This window comes from Trachymyrmex cornetzi, unplaced genomic scaffold (assembly GCF_001594075.2).
Source record: "Trachymyrmex cornetzi isolate Tcor2-1 unplaced genomic scaffold, Tcor1.1 scaffold424, whole genome shotgun sequence".
NCBI classification, from domain to species: Eukaryota; Metazoa; Arthropoda; class Insecta; order Hymenoptera; family Formicidae; genus Trachymyrmex; species Trachymyrmex cornetzi.
The window spans coordinates 308,664-334,648 of record NW_017299005.1 but is presented as its reverse complement, the minus strand read 5'-3'; the positions used below and the strand labels follow the sequence as shown (position 1 = coordinate 334,648).

The window sequence follows — 25,985 nt, the reverse complement described above, 5'->3', positions numbered from 1 at the left end:
GATAGTCGAAAGAAAAAATATTAGATAGTATTTATAATATTGTTATTTTGAACAGTGTACTCATATGAACTACTGTAAATATTGATTATCTTTAAGAAAATGACTATAAAAATGCACTATTTATCAATTATTAGAGAAATTATGGCCTATGACCATCTTTTCCGTATGGCCATTCGCCATAGTTTACCCTATTTATGAATTTTTTGCTGCAATATTACAGATCTATGCCGTATGTAAGAATTGCCTTGAATTAATGATAATGCTCGGATCCCCTCTTAACTTTAGCTTGACACCGAATCTTTAGCAGCCTTAAAAACGCCACTGCCGTAACCTCGTGCACACGAACGTGGTTGCGCGAAACGACAACAACAAAGGCGAAGAAAGAAATGTATAATCAGCGCGAAACGACAACACTTGAGGCGACACGCATAACCTTTCTCAAGTACACGAAAATTTTTGAAAGTGAATATTACACAGTAGTGTCTCACCGAAATCTCAGGCTTCACTCGCGATAATTTTAATACTGCTAATTATCTAAAATCACGACGTGCACAAGATATACCCTTTTGAAAAAAAGGAAATTAACACACGAGAAACACACAAGAAACACACAGGAAAAACAGAAGACACAAATAGAAGACACAATATAATACAACAAAATAAAATTTTCCTGAACCTCTCTCGTTCTCCGAATGCACAATTGATTTAATAGAGCTTTTACTCGGGCCCCGCACGTTGAGCGAATAATACTTCAGAACTCTCAGCCAAAATACGAGTGTCGGCCGGGATTTTCTGCGGATTCACACAGGACATTTGGCACATTTTTAATGGGGGTATATCGCGTTCCGATTGGTCCCCGTTAATTACATGCGCCTCGCGGATCGTAATCCTTAGACTGCGCACCTGCGCGCCTTAGAGCGCAAGTACGGATTCTGACGTTGCCTGCAATCCGTTGCGCGGATTGGCTTGGAAAATCCGGGGAAAATTCAGCCACCGGCTGTTCGTGTAGGAGTGTCCTTCTCTCCAACGGATCTCATCTTTCTCTCTCTGGTGTATTTGTAGTCTTTTCCTTTCATAGTTCTTGCCTGTAAATTGGGAGCGATATCAAAGCTTGAAACAGTAACGTTTAATAAAATATATAGAGTTATACGACTTGCGTGGCCGGGCTTCCAGATAAGGCGGTTCCCAGTCTATCCTACCTTCTTCGTTCTTCTCCGCGTCTACCTCCTTTTTCTTATGATGCGTGAGACGAACAGATTATAAAAATAATGCTCCAGCCGCCGAGCACGATTCGTCAATGAAGTTAGATTTAAATACGAGACTAACAAAAAGAAATTAAGTTATCAAGAAAAAGAAAAAGAAAAAGAAAAAGAAAAAGAAAAAGAAAAAGAAAAATAAATTAATTAAATGAACGGTTAGCGCACGCTCGCCCTCTGAGCCGGGAGAATCAGAAGATTCGCGACAGGAACGAACAAAAAAGATCACGTCACAGTGTATATTCAATATTTTCGGAAAAAAATGAAGGAGACAGAGTATAATTTTCGATAAGATCAAACGGATCAAGCATCAGTGAATAGGTTCTCACACACATTTCCTTCAGGGTATTTTATGTTTAACGTCCCTTGTACTATTTACGTGAGATTTATATTTCAACGTGTGCTGCCGATTTTTGGCGATACGATAACTTAAGAGTGTATGAAAGAGTTGTTCGATTGTTGTAAAAATTGTGGCCATATGTTACTTCTTCTTTTTCTTCCTCTCGTCCCCTCTAGATAGATTTCCAATCCACTGCATTAAAGTGGATCACAGTTACCATTTAAATTGAATATGTTACTTATTTTTTCAGTAACAGCGACGTTATTAGTTCAATAAGAAGTGAATACCTAACGAGAATAAAAATCTGAGCACAAGTCGAATGTAAGGATACAGTTACAGAAGAATAAATGACACTTATAGGAGGCGAAAATTGAAAAAACGAAACGTAGTAGCTTAAATCTTTCTTATCACGCTTTTGTGTGTGGCATGTATGTGTGTGTGTATCAATGGTACGTTTATGATTTTAGTTTTTCGCCCGTTCTCAGAATTATCCAGAATGAACGACGTGGACGTGATAGGCGTTTCATTCCTTTAGGGTTGATTTTCGTGAGTCCCCTTACACACGTTTGAGATGTACAAAACAAATAAAAAGAAGAGGAAAAAGAATTTTCTATCTTTTGTTATCACACTTCAGCAAGCACACGATATTTTTGCATATGGTCCTTCACACGCGGAAACAAACATTCGGGTCGTGATAATCAAGCACGTACTTCGCACGTGAGAAGTAAGGGAATTCACGCATTTCGAACGATACGCGTAAGAGAAGTAAAAATCTAACGGAATCTAAATACAATGATTATAAAAGATTACTTCGATTTTTATACAACTTTTTTATATAAAATTGCGCACGCGTGTGTATATGTATGGGGGTGGAAGTGGGTGATGGAGATAAAGTGAGGAGATTGGGGGAGTGAGAATGAGGGTGGGAGAGCGGATGGCATATTGATATCTAAAATCTCTTCATTTATTACAGAAATTTGATTTTAAGGCATTAATAAAATAAAACTTTAAACGGCTACAACAAAAAAAAAGATCATTTTCAAGCTTTGTGCCTGTGGGCACTTTTGATCAGAGTCAAGAACTATATAACTAGACATCGGATTATATATAATCAAAGTGTTAAAATATGCATGTAAATATGTATTAAAAAAGAGCAAAATATGCATAAAATATGCACTATCAAAAAAGAAACGACCTAATTTAAGATATATATTTTATTATTATACTTTAATGTCAAATTGAACTAACCCAAATCAAATTACAGCAAAATATTGGAAAAATCAACAAACATAAGTCTTCATACTCATCGGCCGGTATTCATAGCCAGTTTTTATATTCAAGACCATCTTAAGTTCAGTCTTAAGATGTCACGGACCAATCAGAGGGCTGCATTAGCGTCTTAAGACATTACTTAAGATGGTCTTGAAATAAGAATCGACTATGAACACCGGTCATCGTTTCCACAATGAGCGTTTTACGCGCCTATTTCAAATTACCATATTTGTAAAAGTTTTGGCGTTTTATACAAAAATATACACTTTCAATAAAAAAATTATTATTATATGCAAAATGCTGCGAACAGCCTATTATATGCATTTTGCATATGCAAATATCCGATGTCTATATATAACATATAGTAAAGTTTCAGGCAATTTCACTGAAAGCTAAAATCCATATGATTTTGTGCGGGGTCCTTTACTTAACAATTTCATTTTCTTAAAAGTCTTATAAATATGTTTTTTGTGCAAATCATTTTAGACAACAAATTAATATTATGTCAGCAATCTAAAGTAAAAAAGAGATTTTTCTGCCATATCCTATTTGAATTATAAGCATTCTGGCAATCAACTTCGTACAACCAATCTCTATATCGTTTCCTATTATCCGACTCAATGTAAAGGTCGAAGCAATTAAAAAAAAAGTTAATTTATTCTATTAACAAACGGATTTTACGATCATTTTCATTGGACAAAAAATCCGACCAAACGTCAACGGAAATAAATTGATTATATCCGATAAAAAATATCCGATCGTTACTTTTTAAATGGATAATCCAATAATATTATTATTTTCCAATCAAGAGATTGTCTACATTTATATATTTCTAATCAGAAATTTGCCATTAAAGGCTCCTAACAGACGAGCGACTTTGTCACGCTCGAACGCCACAATTAAAAGGGACTTGTTCATACGTTATATTCATACAATTATATTATGTAGCGCTACGGAAAAGTGAACATATTCGCGACACTTTTCTCTGTAGTTCTGTAGCTCCTCTCTTAAGCGACGTCTACAATAAAATTTTAAAGCGTAAAATTTTAAAGCTTTCATAAAAAAAAAATATTCTGCCGATAAGCGGGGAATTCCTCTTAGTATTTCCTCTAAGCAAAAAATCTTACATTAATCTTACAATAATCAGGTGCGTGCATTTATAACACGTATTCATTTATAAAAATATATGAGCTATATGAGAATATATGAGCTATGATCAAAAATAAATTCCTCTATAGAAAATTCTATTATAATAACTCAAATAGCCTTTTGAAATAAGAGAATATATAAAATACTAGCGGCATGCTTATTTGTTAGAAGAAGTTTACAGTACGCGTGCATGTCAGTACATGTAAGACATTCTTTTAGTATTGAGAGGATTGCAATCCTAAATCCAGTACTTTATGGTTATACAAAATTCCTTTGTAGAGTATCCTTTTAAAGTCATATATAAATAGAAAATCCTCTGACATTAACACGGAACCGCTAAATGGCAGAATATTTTTTTGGAGTGTTAAATTGTAAGAAATTGACCAATCCCAGTTGAATGTGAGAAGAACAATCGACTGATTGACCAATTTTTTACGATTTAAAGCTTAAGTTTTACGACTTAAAATTTCATTGTAGACGCCGCTTTAGAAGCATACTACGTTGGATGTAATAACCGATAGCATTTGTACAGTGCAGTGCATTAATTCGCTGGGTCATAGTAGCGGCCCGATTTACCGAAAATAAGAAAATGCAGTACTAAAAAGTTGATAAAAAATTCTGAAAAAATTCTTAGAGTTCTATGAAAAAAAAAAATGATTTTTGTCTCTTGTAGTTTTTCTGTAAAGTTGATAGGATTTGAATAAAAAATAAACGTCGATAAGTCGGACCGCTACCCAGCGAATTAATGCACTGCAGTGTACATACTTATCGAAACATTTATTGATCGTCAGCCATTGTTACAATGTTCTGCCTAATTCCGCTAACTGACATCCTTACTCCGCACATAGAGTCCCTATAGGCTGCATTCCATTTCACGCATGATGCGCATGCTGCATTTATCCTTGTTTTACACCGAATGTTAAACAAGGATAAATGATGCATCATGCGTGAAACGGAACGCAGCCAATATGAAGTCTGGCCACTCATTGTGCATGATTGGTTTCATTGATTAAAACTTCTCAAAATGGTAATTAATCAAAGTGTAGCATATATTCAAAGAACATACATTCCACATTTACACTATACATATATTCATACTAGATTCACACACACACATATATACAGGGTGTTCCAAAAGTAACGATAAATCTTTCACACAGAGGCAGAAAAGATTAAACTGAGAAGAAAAGTCTTCTACCTATTTTCGTAATAGTTAACGAGATATTAATTACTAATTAATTACTAAAAATTGTTGAAAATTGATCTTCGATAATTTTTTACTCAAATACTATCATAACTTTACAGAAAAACTGCAAGAAACAAAAATTGTTTATTTTCTTCTCATAGAGCTCTAAGAATTTTTTTTAGAATTTTTTATCAACTTTTTAGTACTATATGTTTTCTTATTTTTACCAACATGAGAAAATGCGGTACCAAAAAATTCTGAAAAATTCTAAACAAAATTCTTAGAGCTCTATGAGAAGAAAATAAACAATTTTTGTTTCTTGCAATTTTCTGTAAAGTTGATAGTAAAAAATTATTGAAAATCAATTTTCAGTAATTTTTAGCAGTTAATATTTTGTTAACTATCGCAAAAATTGTAAAATGGTAGAGGACTTTTCAAGACTATCCGCGCGCGCGTATTATCTCCAAGTATCGCTCATGATTCGCAATTGGCTATCGTTACCTGTAGATCCGTATTGAAGCCGCACTTATGCATTACCGCGCGCTTTACAATCATATCATGTATTGTGCGTTTTTGATATCTTCACTATTCCAATACGACAGCCGTTTTATGACGTTCGATAAATTATTATTTTTTCTATGTCATTCATTTTATTAAGCGTCAACTATACAAAATACGTAGCATCGTTTGACAAATACGTGGTTTTCGTCACGTTACTATTCTTGTAAAAAATGGATCGCAAAAGAGATACAGAAATTTAAATATAGTGTAGATTAATGCGGAAGAATAATAATATAACAAATAAAATTCATTTATATATAAATAGAAATTAAAGTTTTACGACTTAAAATTTCATTGTAAACGCCGCTTTAGAAGCATACTATGTTGGATGTAATAACCGAAGGCGCTTGTACATATATATCATGTCGAAACCAAAGACATAGAGAATGGACTGCACGATCCGTGTGTCAAAATGGTCGATAGGGATGAGAGAGAGGGACCGTGGCAGACGGCTATTTCTATCTCTTTTCATTCAATGGTGTAATGGGAGAGAGAATGAGAGGGAGATTGGCCGTCTCCCACGGTCCCTCTCTCTCATTTTGTCGACCACATTTGATACACTACTTAGATACGGATTGCGCAGTCCATTTTCTATGTCTTTGGTCGAAACATTTATTGATCGTCAGCCATTATTATTTACAATGTTCGCACCGCCTAATTCCGCTAACTGACATCCTTACTCCGCACATAGAGTCCCTATAATATGAAGTCTGGCCACTCATTGCGATTGGAGAGTAGAGTGAATTGTATCATTGCAATTATGCTGGACACAGATAATTATCTAATGATGTTTTCGACTCTTGCGGATTTGCTCCGATTTGAGATGGATAATGTTCTATTATCGATTGATGTTACACGTTCTACCAATAGGAGAGCATATAACGTTATCAACGTTGGTGCAAGCCCGCTCGGGCCAAATATGATATAAATCAGGGTTGTCCAAAAAAACTCGAGCTTCCCTCCGCTCTGTTCTGCCACTTTTTAACAGACCTGAATTCAGGCGGAACATCGGTTCTGATATTCTGATCAAAATCGCCGGTGACATTAATGCAGTGTTGAATAAGAGTCCAAGTGTGGTAGGAAGAGGGGAACACGCATATCTCACATGTGCACGCACGGACTATACGGAGGAGGCAGCAGTACGCACGCACGCAACTCGTAAGTCGTAACCATGCCACACACACACATTGTGAGGCCGATGCCTTCATTTCTTCATAAATCAACAGCGTCTCTATTTATAGCTCACGCCGGACAAATAGCGATAGTTCACGCGCGATGTTGGCTGCTTCAGACGGCAAAAGCTGTTTGGAAATGATAGCGTCGGAGACGAACACAAAATTTAGACGTCACGATTATTCCGATGATAATTATTCAGAATAGGATCTTTTTCGAACTTTGATATTTTTTGTGGCAGTCTTGATAAAAATCTTTGCTGATTGACAATGATAATTAACCGGGAATGTCCCCGACCGAAAAATGTGTAATCTATTTTTAAGTTTCCTCTGCTTTCCTTCTTTTTCGCTCCTATTCGGCTTTACGTATACAACAGTGTAAGACACTGACTGCTTTATTTGAATAATTACCATCTCAATAATCAATATCCTGGCTCTCTTGCGGCTGGCGCGCGACCGCGGAACTTTTGGAGATATAAATATTCCATATGTCGCGTCGGAACGACTCTGTTATGGGACCATGTTGTTTTTCTGAAGATTTTTCTAAAAAGTTCTGTCGCGCGCGCGCGAGTTTATTTGCGTTTTCCGATAGGATATTCGTTAGGTACTTAATTCTCCTGACGATAACAGGTCAAATATATTTTCTTTAACGGTTTCTTTCAATGCCACGTATTAGATCGAATTTAAGTAATTTATTTGACTCGTATGTTAACGTTGATTGTAAGAAATGCAGGTTTAGCTGCAAAGTCGCACAATTCGGACAAGAAACATTTTTTTACGATTTTTCTTGATCGAATTACTGCTGCAACTTTGAAGCTAAATCTACATTTTTTTTACAACCAACATTGAGATTTGAAAAATTATCGCTGTTTTCAATATTTACTTAAGAACGTATTCCAACATTGCAAACTCGCAGCGGGAGTTCTGCGAAGTGTAGGAAAGGACATATGGAATATTTATATGACCAAAAGTTCCGCGGTCGTGCGCCAGCCGCAAGAGAGCCAGGATATTGATTATTGAGATGGTAATTATTCTATTATCCAAATAAAGCAGTCAGTGTCTTATACTGTTGTATACGTGAAGCAAAAAATAGGAGCGAAAAAGAAGGAAAGCAGAGGAAACTTAAAAATAGATTACACATTTTTCGGTCGGAGACATCCCCGGTTAATTATCATTGTCAATCAGCAAAGATTTTTATCAAGACTGCCACAAAAAATATCAAAGTTCGAAAAAGATCCTATTCTGAATAATTATCATCGGAATAATCGTGATGTCTAAATTTTGTGTTCGTCTCCGACGCTATCATTTCCAAACAGCTTTTGCCGTCTGATGCCGCGCTCTGTAGCAACAAGTGATATTGATCATCGCGCAATACCTAGCAATTTCCCATGGAAAATCGGCGCGAGCGATTGTAACAGTATATGGGATATCTCATGGCACATATATGGAAGAATGGGATATATCGCCATAAGAATGCAGCCGTTATGGACTTGCTGCTGATGCTGTCGTGCTGTCGCTGCACCGTATCGCGGATCTCTCGGCAATCTTAAGGCCATTCTACATTGGTCGTATCGTAGCGTTGGAAGCGTCGTAAGTATCATACGACTTTAAAATTGAAACATCGGATTGGCTGAAGCAGCAAGCTTGTGACTTGCGCGTCTACGATACGACCAATGTAGAATGGCCTTTAAGTTGGCTCGGCTCGTTCACTCCGTCCGCTCGCCCTCGCTTGCTTACTCGTTCGTCCGTTCAGTCTGTCATGCTCGGCGAAGTAATAGGTGGGCTAAATATAGCCGGCGATAAATACAGGCAGTTAGTGAGCCGCGTGCGTCGTGTAACGCCGCGACGATATCCTTGGATATACACGAACGAGACGACGCACAAACCGAACAAACACAGTGACGGGCGATTGTGTCTCCGCTAAAGTCTGTACCCACGTGAGGGACAAAAGAGCGCATAAGTATAACGAGTGCGTAAACTGCTCTTTTGCTTACTTTCACCTAGTTTCACCGACGCCTAATGCAGAAATCACACCACAAATTTGTACTGATTTTTCCGACGGAGAGGCCTTCTCATAGTATGCACAGATTTCCTCCAGCGACGTGCTTTTTCCTTGCCGACACGTTCCGCGCGGATGTTTGTCGCGTATGTCTCTCTGCTTCCGGCCGATTATTTTTTTTTCTTTTGTCGCTCCGCAATCGTCCAAAGTCTTACATTTCCGAGAACGGAATGAATGATATAATTTCTGATTATTTAGTTTCTTGATTATTATTAACAATCAAAATTGTTACTTTACATTTTTAATTCAAAAGATAAAAGAAAATTAGAAATTTTTTAAGAAGGGAAGTGGAGCGATCAATATAAAACTCAAAGTTTCTAAATACTCTTTAAAATTAGAGAATAGAAAATGACTCTCTCATTCTTGAAGATTGAAAGTTTTTTTCAAAATTGGGGATCAATTCTTACTCTTTAAAGTGAGATTTTATTCCAAAGAATTTAGAGAATATATATTTACAAAATTAAAAAAGGAAACAAATCGTATATATGTGTATAATATATGCAGGATTCTTTCAAGTCTTTTTTTATCTTTTGGAACGATTCTTGCAAATGATTTTTGTAAATAATTTGTAATAATATTAAGATTGGAAACAAGACCGTTTATATGAATAAATCCAGTATCGAGAAAAGCTTGTTACGATCAAAGTCAGATGTTGGAATAATATATCTATATATTTTAAATAAACTTTATCTAAAAAATAAATTAAGATGCTAGAGTTATTATTTCAGTTTGATTGTCTAAACATCTGACTCTTTGACATGTCTATTAAGGCCCAGTTCCACAACTCACGGTTAACTCTTAACCGAGGTTCAACTTATTCATTGTCTCTTTCCAATTCTCGAATTGGAAAGAGATGAGAAACAAATTGAATTTCGGTTAAGAATTAACCGTGAGTTGTGGAACTGGGCCTAAGTTAAAATGCCAACATGAACATGATCACATGAGACTTCCAAAAAAACTTCCAAAAAAACTCTCGAAAATAACAGTATTTTTCATGAAACTTTCTGTGAAATATCGTGCACTGTTTTTATGCAATAAAATCAGTAAAGGAATTACAATGAAAAATTCCGAAATCATTATGTTTTGTACTTCTTTCTTGTTTAACATACGCTTTGGGATAGTTTTCGCGCATAAGAGATGAAGCACAAAACATTTAGTACTATCGCTGTGCATTTTGTAGAACAGTGCACGACATTTCACGGACAGTTTCATGAAAAACACTGTCTTATGATTTAATTCCTCCCCAAGACAAAAAGATAGTTTTTAATATATTTCACAAATCTGTTCTATCGATTACAAATATTATTTTATTGAAAAATATTTCTGTTTTAATATATTTTGCAGGAATTTTCATTGAATTTTCTTACTTCTGACGTCATCAATCTAAATATCTATGATAGGTAGTGAAAAGAGCCTTAAGTTACTTCAATGTTCTTTGATCATCATTTTTAATTGCCTTTTTGTTTGCATAACATATAACTCATGTTATACATATTTGCTCGTTGTCTGCCTTATCTTTTTAATTCAACACTGAATTTTCAATCGGACTCTGTTAAATATCCTATACATCCTCTTCATTTAATTAACTTGCAGATAATACGGGACGGTAGTGTAGACAATCTCTATTATGCGTATTTTTGCGTAAAAGTTCGTAATGTATGATTAAAAAAATTAAGACGAGACTAATTCTCTCGTTATTTAGGGTACGCTAACATTCCTCTCGACCAGTAATAAAATGGAATTTCTTAATCATACACTACCGTCCCGTTGTACCATCTGCAAGTTAATTAAATGAAGAGGATGTATAGGGTATTTAACAGAGTCCGACTGAAAATTCGGTGTTGGATTTAAAAGAAAATATGTGCAAAACCTCGGTATCAAAGCTGGAATCTCACTAATTGATCGAGCTGTATTGAATTATAAAATACATGTTTATATTGACAATACGCGCTTTTGTTTCTGAAATTCTCTATATATACGTAACGTAAATTGTACGCCACATTAGCGTTAATTGCATTCTGAATAAATCATTTTGAACACAGGCCAATATAAATATGATTTGATTACTTCCACGTGGAGTAGCACTTTATCCCGAAATTTAGTAATTATTTTTCAGCAATTATATCGTATGTTATTATGTTTTAGGTTTGATTCGTTTGTCATTATTTTTCGTTTAAATGGTTATATGTACTCTTTCAGTCATTTGGAGAGTTTTTATCTGATAACATATTCTATATACCATATATATATATATATATATACATTGAAGCACAATAAACATTTTTGAAATTAATTGTAATAGGTACGAGAATTTCTTTTACAAAAATAGTTTTTTATTTTTTGTCATTCTTTGTCTGACTTTGAATCGATACCTAAAAAATAATTCTGTAATTTTTATGTCACGAAATCAATTGTAATTGCTGCTTTATAATACAAGTTAATACTCTTAGCTTGTTTCACTTCCTGACACGCCCATGCTAATGAAATAGATGATTGCCATATTGGAAGTATAAATAAATGTTGTGAGCGCGCGCGGCGCGCATTATAAAAATGTATTTCCAGAAACAATTGAGTCTGTTATATTACATTATACGCAATCTTATAATAAGATTTGCAATTATTTTACGTTTCTTACGTAAAATTTTTCCATTAGTAACTTTATCATTTCTTGAAAAGTTCTTAAGAACAAGAGAGATTTACATAAAATTCTTCGAAATACAATGTTGTCCCACAACTATCATATTTTCAGGGTAAACTAAGAAAAAATTCTCTCCGTGTATAAATGTACACAATATTACTATATAGTACACACAAACATTTTGATTTTGTGACTCAGTATATGTTACAAACAAACAAACAAAACTATATATGTTTTGTTTGTTTGTAACATACACTGAGGAACCCATTTAGTTAAATCAACTAAGAATTTGTTTGCCCATATCCAAATAAGAATTTAATTGATTCAACTAAATGGATTTCTCAGTGTACACGTACGTTTATAACGTATACTTGTACATACAATTGTGTTCCTATTAAATCAATATTAATATCAAGTACTAATTAATATTATTTTTTTTATATTTTACACACCTTAAAGAAATATGTTTTTATTACTGAGAGAACGTATTTTTTTTTTGCCTCGAGCGTCGAAATGTCTAATTCCGATTCTGTATTATTACATGCCTGATAGGTGGATAGAATGTGAACTAAATGTTTGCCTATACATGCGGCAGCCTCTCACCTCTTGTAATGCGTATATATGTAGAGATACCACGCGGACCGGTAAAAACATTTCGACAAATAACGGGATTTGCATGCAGGTATGTGCACGTCCATACGTATAACGCCGCGTTTAGTGCAGGGATGGAATAATTTATTGATCACAGTCTCGCATAAATCGACGACTATTTATTTATGAACTGAATCTATTTCACCCGATTATACACTAACGCTGTCATATCTCGTGGTGTTGTACCGCCTAAGTATTCAACCTTTACTGTTTACTCGGTAATTGAGTGACATCTTGATAACGACGTGAATGACGAAAGTCTGCGAAATTTGTGAGCAATTATTTCGCTTAAGAATGTGCATTACGAATCATAAATTTTTATAATCAGGACAGTTCGCGATTGGATGATTCTCAGCGCGAAAGAAGTATATTGTATCGACAGCGCATTTGCATGAAAACTGCTGATTCTTCTGACCTTCGCGGTCTATTTATAGCGTAGTCTGCTGCGTGATGCACTCGTACGGACGCTTACCTGGCTCGCGCTGCGTCGGCATTGCTCCGATCTGACGCAGCCAGGTCTTTCCTAAGAATCTGTAGCACCATGTCTCTTCGCAACCGTTAAACAGTGTTGTTAGAACTTTTTTATTATCCACTTTAACTGTGTGTCACATTATAAATTAATCCACAAAAAGCATATCAACTCCAATAGATGAATGTGCAATATGAAATGTAATACATCAAAAATTCTGTATAATTGACATGATGTGTTTGCGTTTCGTCGAAACATCGTCTCGTTTTAAATTAAAATAGCAGATAACTAAAATGTGTTCTTCATGTTTCTCTATATTTCCGATTCCGAGAGATGACTATATCCAAACATTTTTCAAAATTTTAAATAACAACTGTAGAGAAAATTTTATTGGATACTTTCCTTTCGAAGGGCAGGAGTAGACATCGGATTATATGCATTTGCATATTTGCATATACTTAAGACGCTAATGCAGCCCTCTGATTGGTCCGTGACTTCTTAAGACTGAACTTAAGAGGGTCTTGAATATAAGAACTGACTATGGTATGAATACCGGCCGATGAGTATAAAGACTTATGTTTCGTTGATTTTTCCAATATTTTGCTGTAATTTGTTTAATTCAAAGAAATAATTTGATTTGGATTAGTTCAATTTGATATTAAAGTAATAAAATTCCTTTAAAATTATATTTTAAATTAAGTCGTTTCTTTTTTGTTAGTGCATATTTTATGCATATTTTGGTCTTTTTTAATAGGTGTTAAACTTAATTCCTGTTGTTTTTCGTCTCCAAAATTGATTTGTTTCGAAGGGAAGATGAATGAATACCTTAAACAAAATAATTTCCTCCATTTTCTACTTTATTACTAATTAATAATATTTTATTAATAATACTTTGATTAAGGTATTTCCCTTCGAAACGAATCAATTTTGGAGACAAAAAACGGCAGGAAATAAGTTTAACACCTAATAATACATATTTGCATGCATATTTTAACACTTTGATTATGCATATAATCCGATGACTAGGCAGGAGGTTCATTTTCAATATTTATATTCTCATAGGTTTTTTATAATTAATATTTATTACAAAATTTTACTAGATTATTGAAAATTAATAAAATTCCATTATCCGTTAAATTATAAAATTCAATTTGTGAGGAAATTTGCAATAAAACCTTGGTAACAAGATTATTGGAGGTTAAAAGGTTATTAGAGTTAAAACATATTTATTAAGAGAGAACATAAATTTTATATTCGTTAAAAATATCTAATCAAAATAAATATAATTTTACAGCGTCTTACTTAAATAATTATGTACAATTGTATATCAAAACGACCATTTACGCATTTTAGAAATTTAATCTCAAAGGTAGATAAAATTATTTTATGCAAAATAAAACTAATTTTTAACATTTTTTAAGACACGCAAATATCATCTGAATTAATATTGTGGAAAAGATCATCAGAATGTTATTACAGTAATTAAAGTAATATTTGACAGTTTGAACAGCTTCGTATGATGTGTCACAGATTAAAAAAAAAATGTATATTTATGCTACATATATTGTTACTGTTCGGATGATTTATTCATAATAAAAAGCAATTATAGAAATATTTAACTGTAATCATGAAATTCTCATGTATCGATTTGGGGAGGATCAAATGAAACATTAATTATAATTATTTTTTGTTTATTACTACAGTAGAAGCCGTATTGTCATTTCAATAAATCGAAACGAGACGTTATTTATTATATACGACTCATAATACCTGGGACTCTGACACTTTCTCGTTTGGGCGGTTTTTCTATTAGCAGAGACGTATTTTATAATCGAAACGCGCGCCATAATTTTATTCGATGTGACCGCGTTGATATTTAACTGTGCATTGTCGTCTATTAATAATACAAGTTATCCAGTTATTAGCGGCGCTTAAAATTATATTTAGAGCATTGGACTTAATGCTACGTTGGGACGAGCTTAGTCGACGACAAATTAAAGCAATTGCGAGCGAACTGTCTCGTTAAAATCACACGCACTTTATGCTGTAACTCCGAAAGGCGTCTCGAGTTGCTTTAAAGATTTTATGAAACACTCGAGATGAGACGCAATCAACTAATTAAGATTATCCCGCAAAATCAAGCTACGCGCAAATCGTTGTACGTGTACGTTACTTTACAAGAATATTTGATTCGTATATTTTACTACATATATTGCATATTTTACTACGTATTACTATTTTACTATATATATTGTATATTTTACTCAATATTATTCTTGGCGAGAAATGTGACAGCTGGACTGATCTCATTATTGTGAATGCGGAAGTGATGATGACGAGAGGGAATCCAGTTTAACCTTTCATTGATTCTTCGACAAATATGTCGATATGTTCGTGTTCTACCCGGCTATTCATTATAGTTTCGCCACAATAAAATTGTTGATCGCGAAAAGGTGTATTGATGAATCAGCCGTTACGACATTATATTACAATGGCATATTTCATTTTTGTTTATGTATGGCTGATTTTCTATCTGCACGATTTTCAATCTATCCTCTTCCAATGAATTGCAACTTGGCGCATAATTTTTGCTCTTTACCTCGAGGCAATTGCATATCGTGACTTTCCGAGAAAAAGATAATAACGTTCCAAGAAAACATCGCGCAAGACACGAGGTTGATATCGGCTATAAATACATCGGACGAGTGTAAAAATAGACGAGTACGGCAAGGATTCGGAATAGAAACGCGTATCCTGGTGCGTGCCGTGGATGCTCGTCGGAGCGGAACACTGTCTAATACCAGACCAGAACGAAATAGACCGATGACGCATTTATCTAACAGGTTCCCTCGTAACCGTTTGTTTGCCCTGTCTGATTTTTATTATTCTTGATATGGCGCGGTCTCGCTCACTCGCTCGTTGGTACGCATAAATATTAATTGATCCTGTTTGTGCAATATTACGTTACACACACACCCGCTCATTTTTTTCCATGCAATATAAATATACGCGCGTGACGGCGATGATGATGATGAAGCAAACGCGGGTCGGACTCTCGACCGCGCGCGAAACCAGTATTCTCACGCGCGCTGTGCTCGCTCGCTCGCTCATTCTTCCATTCCACCGTTCTAAAAATAGCACATCTGCGCGCGCGAAAGCACAGCCAGTTTTCCGCTTGTAATGAATGAATTCCTCCGGCACACGAACTACCATTGCTCTGCGAATTCGTGTTACAACTCCTTTTGTTTACTTCAATATAACTCGTTCCGATTCGTGACAAAATTTTAACTTTTGAAATGTCGGCTTATATTTTAAGTTGTGTACATTAACACTCTTTTTTTAATAAAATTATATATATATATATTTTTTTTTCCTCAAAAGGTTGATTTTTCGTTAAAGTTGAGCGATATCAAATAAAAGTATCCTACAGCGCAATTAATTATTAAGTATATTTATTAAATTGTTTTTGGAATCGTTATGATATCGTGAAATTATAATGGCAAGAGGTATTTTAGATAAAATAGATAAAATAAATTAAGAAATACATATAAAATATTAAAAAATATTGCAGTTATTTAGATTTTTGAAAAAGTACAACTTTATTTTGTTTAAAATATCAATAGTTTTGCAATTATTCAACATCGAAAAATGGAAGATCTATTAAAACTTTTTAATATAAAAATGAAGTTCTCGCGCTATTCATATAAATATGTAAAATATATCTCATTAAATTTTAATTAATGAGATTTTATTATTTTCCTTTCTTCATGATAGAAATTCAAGATTAAAGTTCTCAATATTCTTTAATCCCTATAAATACAGTAAATTCAGAATTAAGAAAGCATGAGAAATCACAGATTAGGATAAAGTCTATCTTGTCAAAAGATCAATTCCTACCGAAAACTATTGAATATTGCAGTTTCTAGGACATCTTGATGTAGAATTGAACGTTAACAGGAAATGAGAAATGAACAGGAATAGCGCTCTCTCTCTCTCTCTCTCTCTCTCTCTTCTCTCTCTTGTTGCGCCTATATGTGTATTTAGATATACTCTTCGCAGATGTCTCATTATCGAGATACTGGTCAAGAGCAATGATCTCTCGGAATACAAAATGGAGACGAGAGACGACTTAAAAAAAAAAGATAGGAGGCAATTATCGCGCGCTCGTCTCCAGGCTCGTGCAATCGCGACCGGTTTTCCATCTATCAAGACTGTTCGGGCGATTGTCGACGTGGTGATTTTCACTCGTGCGATTTTCCGTACGTATTGCAAAACTATCGCGAAACGCTCGATCCAATTAAGTGGACAGCATATTTTATCAGCGTTTTGCTTTCTTGATGTATCAACGGCTCGCGCGTAAGCAAGTTAGTATTCGAACGCAGCTGTCTCGCTCACGTCAAATCGGGCACTTTTTGTTAAAAAAAATCTAAAATTCTTTTTAAAGTTTTGCAGACATATTTTAGACATTAAAAAATGAGACACGTGTTTCGGGAAAATAATTTTTTTAATGTTATACTAAACATAATCGATTGTCTCGCGAAATAGTTCAACATCATATGTGAGCACTTAAAAACTCTCTTATAAAAGCTATTATAATCTTACACAAGGTTGTCTTGGCGGTGCACAAAGCATCTTACCATCGTCGCGCTCGCCGCTCCAGCCCGTGCGTTGGAACGCCGCCGCGCCGCACGGTTGAGCTTAAAGAATTTATTATCTATACAATCTATTCGAGTTTCATTTTGAAATTTTCAGGATTATTTCAGAATTGAAGAGCGAATATAATGAATTATTTCTTGAAACAATAAGTTGATGAGTTGATAACTAAAAATGCATTTAAAGATGATAAATAATAAAAAAATATTTATTAAAAACAAATGTGTATTTAAAAATAACCAAAAAATAAAACAATTTATAATCTTTAAAATTGATTTCTTTCATTTTTTCGTTCGACTTACCGTTTCAGCGGTACAATCATTTGAATATCCCGAGCCACGTTTTTCGTCAATTCTTGAAACTTAAAGGTAAGCATAATTTCGTGAAAATATTAAACAAATTTTTTTTCCTAAACACAAATCTCATTTTTTTTTATATGTAGAAGGTATGTGAAAATTTTCAAAAAAATTAAAAATGTTGATTTTTTTTTTGGTGCCCGATTTGACGTGGAATGTCCGATATATTATACACATATATCGGACGATTTGTTTCCTTTTTTTAATTTTGTAAATATATATTCTCTAAATTTTTTGGAATGGAATCTCACTTTAAAAAGTAAAAATTGATCTCGACTTTTGAAAAAAACTTTCAATCTTTAAGAATGAGAGAATCACTCTAAAAAGTTTTAAAGAGTATTCAGAAATTTTGAGTTTTATATTGATCGCTCCATTTCCCTTCTTAAAAAATTTCTAATTTTCTTTTATCTTTTGAATTTAAAATTTGAAGTAGTAATTTTGATTGTTAATAATAATCAAGAAACTAAATAATCAGAAATTATATCTTTCATTCCGTTCTCGGAAACGTAAGACTTTGGACAGTTGCGGGACGACAAAAGAAAAAAAAAAATCGGCTGGAAGCAGAGAAACATACACGACACATCCATGCAGAATCGCGGACGACGGAATGCGTCGGCAAGGAAAAAGCACGTCGCTCGAGGAAATCTGTATACTATGAGAAGAAGGCCTCTCCTTTGGAAAAATTAGTACAAATTTGTGGTGCGATTTCTGCATTAGACGACAGTGAAACTATAGTGAAATCGCACCACAAATTTGTACTAATTTTTCCAAAGGAGAGGCCTTCTTCTCATAGTATACAGATTTCCTCGAGCGACGTGCTTTTTCCTTGCCGACGAAAAAGGTGAAAGTAAGCAGAATAGCAGCTTACGCACTCTTTATGCTTATGCGCTCTCTTGTCAAGAGAAGGGCCACCAACATTCCCGTTCAATCGCTGCCAATCTTCTCTGTCTCCGTTATCATACCGAAAGAATCAATACTGTCGAATTTGAGATATGCGCATGCGTATTCGGTATGCGCGCGTGTTTGTTCGTGATAAACTCAACGTGAACTTTTATAATGCTTTTATTGCATTAATATATCTGGAAAGTAGAACAGAAAATCAGACCACGACGCTTAATTTTTTTATCCCGTTTTCTCGTCGAACGTTCGCGTGCTGGTTTCTTTCTCTCACCACTGCGAATTAACATAAATTAGTCTGGAGGTCTCTCGATGTTCAAGTACCACTTTCCCATGCGTTCGTCCAGAGCGTGTTTGCAAGCGGGCGTCCTTTGAGTCGCGATCGGGGTCTCTTCTCACGTGTCGTAATCCGATCGACTCAACCGGTGGCTTCGAGTTAATCGCGTAAAGGATTTATATCAACGAGCCGTCGAACGACGATCGAGGTCTCATGAAACTTTCCATAACGATATATAACTGCATGGTTTTCCGTCATGAGGGACCTCTTGCATTGCGGTGACTTTCACGAAATAAACTGTCGCGGGAGATGTTTGGCATAATACTCGTGTGGCGATTATATTCCCACAACACCGCAGGCTTAGTGTGCGACAAAAGTTTGCGGAAACTTGCGCATACGGATTTGCGACACATGCTTACTTCGCACATGTACGGAGACTTCTTGTTGGAAAGCAAAAACGAGAGGTCTTTGAACTTGGCAATTTCTTTTGGAATGTCTCGACTCAGTCCTCGCTATTGTTTGGGATTTAAAAGCGAAATTGATTATATAACGCACTTGTATTAAAATATCTTAATAAGTCAATTTTTTAAACTAAAAATTTTTCGTTGGGCCCAGAGTCGAGTCGGCATTATAGAAGTAGTGTAGAAATTGTAAATTATTAATCCAGCATAAAAGAGGAAAAATGTTAAAACACTTTTTCGATATAGCAGCGAAGACGTCTGTGACAGAGACATCTGATGTTGAAATATTACTTTTTTATTTGCACGATATATGTAATGTAAATTGCGTTAATGAGGTACGACATGTAGGTACGAATGTTGTGCCAATCCATCTCGCTCCGGGAGATTAGTTTACATAGATTTACGCTCAGGAATGCCAATAACTTTAATCGTTGCGCGACAAGTAAAAAAGAAGTAAATGTAAAGAAGCGATGCTCGGCATCGTCGAAAAAATTCACGAACCATACGCACGTGCACGTGTGTGCACGTACGAGCTGCAGGTGATGCGACTATAATACGATCGGCATTACCGGAATGTTGTTAAGTAGCTGGACTTTGCAGTGAGCACGGTCGCGCATCACTGAAGAGCCGAGGCTAATTTCCCGTGGCTCAATGTGCTTGGGTTTCTTGACTTTCCGGCTTCACGCGTAAATTCTTTTAGAATTTCTTTTTAGAATAAATCAGATACTGAGGCTGACGCTGCCATAAGTACGAATATGCAAAGAAACTTTATACAATGATAATTATTTTGTCAGTACAGATTTATTCGCGATAATTACATCATAATAATTGCACAGATTTATTCCCAATAATTACATCGTAACAACTGCACTTACGTAATGATATATAGAAGTTATAAAGAAGAATATGTTATAAAAATTTCGAATTGTTTACATACATTTCGAATTAAATTGTAATGTTTTATAGTGTTTAATAAAATGCAAAAAATGTTCTTATCAATTTTATAGACCATTTTAAGTAAATAGTTGCAGAAGATTATTAGATACAAAATCAAAATCTCATTAAAAATATCTATTTCGATAGAAAAATTTAACAGACTTTGAGCAAAATCATATAGGTGCGTTACAAATCGTCCTTAAAATTAAGCTGTCATTCTGCGCAACTTGCATAGAAGTTTCCGGCAGTCTATAAATTAAGCTTAGTCATATCAATTAAAGTTATATAAGTTTTCCACAAAGAGCCAGTAGCGAAGAAATCTAATTTTTTGTTATGAGATTTTTTTAATTTACAGAATTATATTAGGTATATTACAGAACATATTATATATATATATTATTTTATTTTTAATATATCAAAAGTTGTTCTTATATTAAATGTTATGAAATATATAATAAAATAACTTTAATGCACAAAAATTTTTTGGTGATTGACAAAACAGCAAAATTTCAATCTTGTATATAAACATAACTCACAAAGGAAGAGACTCAACTTAAATGTTCCCCTCTGATTTTAATGAGCTTTTAATATATGTTATAATGTAGATAAAAATAAGAAATATATTTTTTTATACGTACTTTTAAGGGGTTAGACCGGTGTGACCAGAGCTTATTCAAAATTTATTAAAATTTGACTAAAAAAAAATTTTTTTAATTTTTGGTTTGACGTTTGGTATAAATATTGTTAATATAAATTAAAATTTAAACGGTTGTTATGTTTTAAATAATGACAGTAACGGTAATATACAAGCTTAAATTAGATGACAATTTTATTAATAAAGTTATTTCATATACTATTCGAAACGTTTCGACTCATACAGTAGTCCTCTTCAGTCTTTACAGACATTAAAATATAAAAACAAATTAAATTAAAAATAAAACCAAAGAGTATCGCCGTCAGTTAAAAAAGTACCGCATGGTGTATAATGCATAGTGCAATGTAGTCAAAAGGAATCATAATTTAATCCAATAATGTTACAATTGTATATTCAATATTAGTAATAATCCTCCTTTTATTCGCTCGGTAACGAAAAAAGAATGCGTCACATGTAAAGCCAATAATTAAAAAGAGAAACGTCATGACTCTAATGAAACAAATTAAAAGTGTTAAAAATATAATATAATAAATTGAAATATAGAAAGTTACAATTATAAAATTAAAAGTTGTTATGAGATCTTGTATAAATTCTATAAAACGCTCCAAGGCACATGCTATCTCTGTGACGGTCGAAAATAAATTAAAGGAACCCGAGTAATAATATTGTGTTAGACGTTGAACTTAAAATAAGACAAATTAATTATTTTTATCAGGGTCATTGTCAAGTAAGCAATAATAGGCTTTGCTTAATTTCTCTGTATCTTTTTGTGCATTTATGCCATTGTGTTGTTCTTTTATGAACAACATTTCTGAAATTAATCTCTTATTGTAATGTGATTCGGTATCCATGACCCTGATAAATATTGTTAATTAATTTATTAGTATCTTGCAAAATAATAATGATATTGTAAAAATCCTCGGTCAATGCTTAGGGAATACAATATACTTCAGTAATATTTTTTTTTGTTTTTGTTTCAAACGATCCAATATGGAATCGTTGACACCAGTGATTGATGCGAAAAAATTGATTTTTCGTAACATTTTAATAAATGGTGTTAAGATTATTATTTTTCCTTTCATTTTGCATATTTTATATCTTCAATGTGTACTTGAATAAAGTACCAAACCACAAGTACGCAGCTTTTTTATTTTTTCGGTGATCCACACGTAAAAATTACCTATTTTTACGGCTGGTCACACCGGTCTAATCCCTTAAGGGCTAACCCCTTAAGGGTTAACCCCTTAAACACCTCTCATTAAAAAATTCAATTTTAATTCAATTTCAGATGGTTCCAAAAGTAATTTATAAAAATAATTGAAAAAAATTGTTTAAATGAAAATATTTGTATTTCTTATAAATAAACAGTTTAAATAAACGAGTCTATAAATTTTGTATGAGATACATCGGTTATCTCAAGAGAACGCCGTCACGCGAAAGTTTGCCATGCAATCCAAGATTGCTTCCTTTTACCGTACATCGTTTTTAACGTTATACGTTTACGATACTTTTGTAATTTCGGGTCGTGTGTTTTTTATGTTGAATAAAACCAATGATCGTGAAATGAATAACGTGACTGTTTATTCGACAAATAAATCTCCTTACGTGTCCTGTACACAATATCCTGGGGCTCAATTCTTGAAAAGAAACGTATACGAAGGTCTAGAGAAATACTATAGTATACGTAACATATACTGTAGCATTTCCCTAGACTTTCGTATACGTTGCTTTTCAAGAATAGAGCCCCTGATCTCTTGATCCGATAACGACAAATACGTTATCTCAAAAGTAGAAGAACAAGAAAGAAATCTTTCCTATATATACCAAAAAAAATTGCTTTATTTTACCTTACCATCTTACAGTTTTTCAGAAGAGGGATACATCATCTCAGTCTCTATTACGACTCGTCGTAATTTAAACATTTTTAGAAATTATTATGAAATATGTTTAAAAATTTTCTTTATTTAAACAATCTGTTTTAATTGTTATTATAAAAAAAAAAGCATTTTCAATTTTTATTTCACGTATCGTTTATTTTCAGAACAACATATTAAAAATTCATCAAAATCAGAGAGGGACACTTGAGTCCCTTCTCTTGTCACTTACTTTATCATCAAGGTTGCCATAAAAAATGAATTTGGAAATTTCCTAGCTTTTCAAAGTTTTCCAGATTAAGTTTTCAATACGAATGAATGAAGCGACCTATATTCGGTCAAGGCGACCTTAATATCTAATAATATTTTTGCGTGAATTTTTTAAATTTCAAGTAAACTGCGCGCTGCTTATTTGTCGATCTTATAATATAGTTTTAGATTGAAAAGTTAGAGTATCTACATAATATTACAAATTAAATTGACAAGCAATTAATTAATAAATTGGAGAATAAGTGAAGTAAATAACTGTGCGGTAATCAATATGCTATAATCAATATGCTGTAATTATAAAATCACATTTCTGCTAATTTCAATAAAATCAATAATCGGATATTTTTGCTAATTTCTAGCTATTATCAGCAATATATTTCCATGAGATTAAGTTTAGAAACTCATATTTAAAGAATGAATTCCTTGAATACGTGACGACTCTTCTATAATTATTATGTTTGAGGAGTACGACTGTTTACTAGCTTTCAAACTAATAGCGAATTCTAGATTATCATAAGAGAGAGAGAGAGAGAGAGAGAGAGAGAGAGAGAGAAAGAGAGAGAAACAATAAAAATTATTTATTAAAATTTAAATTAGTCAAAACGTCCGATCAAATATTGCGTCACATATGTATGAAATTGTAAAAATACTTTAGATTTTATAATTACAGCATACTGATTGCTGCGCAGTTATTTACTCTCACTTGCCCTCACATAATCTTTCTCCCCTTACGGAAGTTTTCTCCCCTTACAGAATTTTTCTCCCCAAAGTTGGGTGAAAGTCGCTCGCATGGCAAGTCGAGTGCCCCTTGGGAGAAGGATGAAATCGAAGCAATCAAATGCTTAGCGTGGAAAATTGTATCCCTTGAATTCGTTCACTTTATACCTTCTTCCCCGTCTAAAATTATCTGACTATCTACTCTTCATATAAAGCAAAAAAATAATGACTAACTTTAACTGTCAATAACTTTTTAACAAATAACGAGCGACGCGCGACGGCTAAAACCTGTTGGAAGTCATGTCCTTATAATTATTAAAGAAAAACTTTTTTAACGAATACGATAGGAAACGCCAACACGGTTACATTTACATGTTTCGAGAATAATATATATGTATACTATTAATTACTGTTTTAAAGATGTTAATTACTAGATGTTAATTACCGTTGTTCATTCAACTGCATGTCACATTTACCCCCACTGCCACAATTAGTTAATTATATTGTCACGTCCCGTAGGTGTTCAATTTATCGAGCACACCTTCGCCGCCTCCAACCACCTTCGTTACATCGCTCTCTTTCGCGTCCCGCACAGCGGCCGTCTTTTTTTTAACTTCACCTTGCCAGTGCCCTAGTGACCCTGTCTTTTACTTTTTATTTTAGAGTTAAATAATATTGTGATCCGCATGCAATAATATTATTTAAATTATACTTTAACTGTATTAGCATTATTTATATTTAGTACAATCATCATGTACTAAATTGAAAATTTAAACATTAATTTGTTTGATTAAAAAAAGTGTATGAATAAATATAAAATTAATTTAGTAGACAGTATTATACAATTTATTTATCTGGAGACATTGGTAGTGTCTCGGTGTTAAGCCAAAGCACAGCGACACTGCCGTGCCTCTTTTACGCGAGCCGGAGAGATGCGCCAGATCGAGATTATCGGATCTCAAAATAACGTAAATAATTAACACAGAAGTAACAATTCAATTGTAATCATTTTATTAATGTAATAAAGGAAACACAAATGTTCGTTTTGGCTTACATTCTTCTAAATTTGAATATAGTGAAGCGTATTTTTGTTTAATTGAATTTACAAGATACGTTTTTACATTAGAAGAAAATTCGAGTATCTGTTTAGATTTCCTATTTAGAATCTAGTTTACAAAACATTACACTTCTGATCGAATTCTTTCTGAATCTTTATAGATTTCCCAATCAGAATCCATAATTTTTTTAGGAAATCTGATTGGATTCTAATCTGATCCCAAAAAATATTCTATGCGGGATAGTCACTAATTATTCAGTAGCATACATGATACTGATATCAGTGATATATATTGATATAGATTATAGATTTAAAAAGTAGGTATGATATACTTATATATAGATTCGTATTCTGTTACAAATCAAAAAGCACCGGAACTGAATTTAGCGGGAACGGCCGTCCTCTCTCTCTCTCTTCCTCTCCCTTCCTCCCTCTCTCTCCCTCTTTCCCTCCCTCGCTCTCCTCCCTCACTGGCAATATCAAATCGCACCGTGTGAATCGACCACATTGCATACTTCGCCATGACGTAGCATGCATATCGTACCAATGTACACGCACGAGCTTCAGAATACACAATCCATAATTATTATTGTCACGCCCCGTGGGTGTTCAATTTGTCGAGCGCACCTCCGCCGCCTCCAACCACCTTCGTTAGATCGCTCTCTCTCGCGTCCCGCGCACCGGCCGTCTTTTTTTTAACTTCACCTTGCCAGTGCCCTACAACCCCGCCGTTCTCACGCCGATGAAAACTGTTTTTAACCGATTCCTTTGTTCAAGCCCGCACGAAACCGATAATGATGCCACGAGACAAATTGTGTGACTTGTTCATGTATATTTTGTTCAGTAAGTACGTCATAAAATGAGAATAACATATTGATGCAGCATCACTAATATCGCATGACCACATTTCACTATTAATAAACATATCTATTAGATGTCAAACTTAATTTCGGCCGTTTTTCGTCTCCAAAATTGATTTGTTTCGAAGGAAAATACCTTAATCAAAGTATTATTAATAAAGTATTATTAATTAGTAATAAAGTAGAAAATGAAGGAAATTACTTTGATTAAGGTATTCG

The 25,985-nt window shown here is 33.9% G+C and overlaps 1 protein-coding gene across 1 annotated transcript in view; it reads right to left on the bottom strand.

The window, feature by feature from the left end:
* LOC108764458 (receptor-type guanylate cyclase Gyc76C) overlaps positions 1-25,985 on the bottom strand; it is an 88,495-nt gene that overhangs the window by 37,823 nt on the left and 24,687 nt on the right. The gene's annotated exons all lie outside the window — the stretch shown is intronic.